Source organism: Lathyrus oleraceus, chromosome 5 (genome assembly GCF_024323335.1).
Source record: "Lathyrus oleraceus cultivar Zhongwan6 chromosome 5, CAAS_Psat_ZW6_1.0, whole genome shotgun sequence".
Lineage (NCBI taxonomy): Eukaryota > Viridiplantae > Streptophyta > Magnoliopsida > Fabales > Fabaceae > Lathyrus > Lathyrus oleraceus.
In genome coordinates this window covers 39,434,687-39,438,064 of record NC_066583.1, presented here as the reverse complement: position 1 = coordinate 39,438,064, position 3,378 = coordinate 39,434,687, and the positions used below count along the sequence as shown (strand labels likewise).

At 38.7% G+C, this 3,378-nt stretch overlaps 1 non-coding gene across 1 annotated transcript; it reads left to right on the top strand.

Moving 5' to 3' along the window:
• The first annotated feature begins 2,985 nt into the window (after positions 1–2,985).
• LOC127089404 (small nucleolar RNA R71) lies at positions 2,986–3,092 on the top strand. Its single transcript, XR_007791004.1, has one exon. It is a non-coding gene; the product is annotated as a small nucleolar RNA R71 (small nucleolar RNA).
• The last annotated feature ends 286 nt before the right edge of the window (positions 3,093–3,378 follow it).

Here is a 3,378-nt window from a genome sequence, read left to right as displayed (position 1 = left end):
TTTCATGATAAAATGAAATAAACATTTAAGAAAATTAAATGAAATAAGTGGACGAATGGCATTGTTGTAATTACAGCGAATTATTTTGAATTCTGGCGCTAACATGAAACGCATCGTTTCATTAATCAAAGCAATGGCCAATCAGATTGTGACAAGTGGTCCAGTTCATGAAGAGAAAACAAAAACACGCATGCAACACACGGGAGAGAGGATCAAACAGGCCTGGAAACACGAAACCCTAATGTTCTTCATGAGTTCATCATCTCATGATCTTTTTTCCACAGAAACATGCAAACCATATACCGTTCAAACCAGCATTCAATATAGAACACGAATCTAACAAGCATTTAACCTAATCCTAATCATGCTTCACAGATCGAGCAAAAGAAAATTTAGCATCAAAAGTTCAGATCCACATATCTTCAACAATACTTAATGAAATCAAATGATCTAAGTTTCAGAATAACCTATGTGATGAGATCTACAAGATGCATACCAATATTTCATGGATTAGAGGATTCGAATTCTTACTTCTATGAAGCAACAGAGATGGAATCGAGCTCCTCAGGTATTGGCAAGGCAAAACAGGTGTTCAATGATGATGAGGAAGGTGAATGGAAGCAAGAAACTAGCTCAGCAATGTCCAGATTCGAAGAGATCTCCAACTGCCATGAACATGAGCTTGCTTCAACAGCTGCGATTTCTTCAAGATCTCCACACTTTTGCTGCAAACAGATCTTCAACAAAGCCTGTAGAAGATGATTGACACAAGAACCAAGCGAAAGCAATGTAGAAATTGACGAAAAGTAGTTGAGAAAATTTTGAGATTTTTGAGAGAATTTGAGATTTTGAGATTTGGATCTGAGAAAATGAATTGTGGATCCCAATTTTCTGTTATGATTAGGACTATATAGTCCCTCTTAATCCACTGTTAAACATGATTAGCACAAACCAAATGGATTAGTGAAAATGAGCTTTATGTCAAGTTGGCCAAAATGCCCTTATGCTTGTGCAGCCAATGGAACAGTAAGTTTCTACTTGAAGCAAATCCAAATTCCTATTTAGAAGCTATTGGAAGTGGTTTGGCATGAAAATCATGAGTATTTTTCAAAATCACTATTTTTCCCACCAAAATTTAAATGGTTCACTTGAAAAATGACCTTTTTATTTGATGATTTTTGATGAAATGTAATGATGCATTATGATAGCTCATGTCAAATGGGATTTGCTCAAAAAAGAATCACTCAATTTGGCCAAATGGTTTGAAAGTTATGCCTCCTTGAAATTCCAAAATTCTTGAAAATGATTTGATCATAACTTGCCAACCACACATGAGAAATGAGTGCTCTTGGACTTTTTGGAAAGACAAGAGCAAGATCTTCAACTTTCATGTTGGACAAATTTTGATTTGAAGCTTGCTTGATGATGTAAATTTGAGGAGAAGAACTTTCCATTTTGGCAGTTGAAAATTACAGGTCATTACTATTTTGGGAAACTTTTTGTCTGACCTCCAATTCCTCAATGATGATGTTTGACATGTTATATGAGGCTTGTATGGACATGAATGAGATCTCTCAAACCATTTCCCACCATCAAATCCCTGATTAAATGCACAGTTGACCACAGTTGACTTTGTTAGGGTTTTGGTTGACTGAGCCCTGCTTTGATGAATTTCAAGCCTCTTTCTCTTGAGATCTTGATTCCAAATGATGTCACAACTCATATGAACTCTTAATGAATGATCATGGTGCCCAAATTCTGCAAGAATGGCCACCATCCATTGCTCAATGAATGATTTGACTATTTTGACCTAGTTTGCTTCATCTCAAAGTAACAAGGTTAAATGACAATATTTTTGTACTTTTGGGTTAGTAAACAAATGAAAAGCAATGATATACAAATGCTAGACATGCTTGGTGATCAAGAATTACACTCACAAGGTAACCCACCCACAAGAAAGAAGGCAAGGTGCACAATGATCCTTGAGGCAAATGAATGATATGATATGATATGATGAGGGATCTTAGGGCAAAAATTGGGGTCTTACACCGACCTTCCTGGTTTTCAGATTCCTCTGGTTCCTTTACTTTGTCCGGGGGTTTGGTACATTTCTTAGAAGTTTCGGGTTCACTCAATCTTGGGTTTGGTGGCTCATCATAAGCGTTCCCACTTCGTAGGGTAATGGCATTGGCTTGTCCTCTCGGATTTTGTTGAGGTTGTCCAGGGAATTGTCCTCCAGGTGTAGTCTGAGGGGCTTAGTTTAAAGATACCTGAGAGATCTGGGTTTCAAGCATCTTGGTATGAGTAACTATTTGGTCAACCTTGGTTCCTAACTGAGTAATCAATTCGTTAACATGAATGTTTTGGTTCATGAACTCCTTGTTTTGCTGGGTTTGAGCTGTGATAAAATTTTCCATAATTTTCTCAAGGCTCGGCTTTGGTGGTACAGGTTGCATAGGTTGATTTGATTTTGGGGCTTGATAACTAGGTCTCGGAGGTGCATTATTTTAGATAGGGTTATTGTTTTTATAGGAGAAGTTAGGGTGATTCCTCCATCCAGGGTTATAGGTATTCGAGTGTGGGTTCCCTTGGGTGTAGTTCACTTGCTCGGAGTGGGTTTCGTTCAATAGACTGCATTCTGCAGATTGGTGTCCTTGGGTTCCACATATCTCACAATCCGATGAAACTGCGGCTACAGTATTCGGGTTCGTGTACATATGCTCGACTTTGAGGGCTAATGCATCCATTTTAGCTTGCATCATGTCTATAGAGCTTAGTTCATGCATTCCTCCTTAGGCTTCCTTCCTCTCAACTGTCGCTCGTTCGACTCCCCATGATTGATGGTTTTGAGCCATGTCTTCGATGAGGGCACTAGCTTCAGGATAAGGTTTGTTCATCAGAGCACCGCCTGCGGCAGCGTCGATGGTCATCTTTGTGTTATAATGAAGTCCATTATAGAAGGTTTGAATGATTAACCAGTTTTCTAAGCCATGATGTAGGCATGCTCGTAACAACTCTTTATATCTCTCCCAAGCTTCGAACAGCGATTCTCCTTGGTTTTGGGTAAATCTAGTTATATGGTTTCGAAGAACGGCGGTCTTACTCGGGGGAAAATATCTAGCAAGAAAAACTCTTCTAAGGTTATCCCAAGTCATAATGGAATTGGGTGGAAGGGAATCTAACCATGATAGGGCTTTATCTCTGAGGGAAAAAGCAAATAGTCTTAAACGTATTGCCTCAGGAGAAGCTCCATTGGTTTTAAAAGTATCTGCTAATTGAAGAAATATTTTTAGATGTTGGTTAGGGTTCTCGGTAGCGAGACCCATGAATTGTCTCTGTTGCACTAGTTGCAATAGGGATGGTTTAAGTTCAAAATTA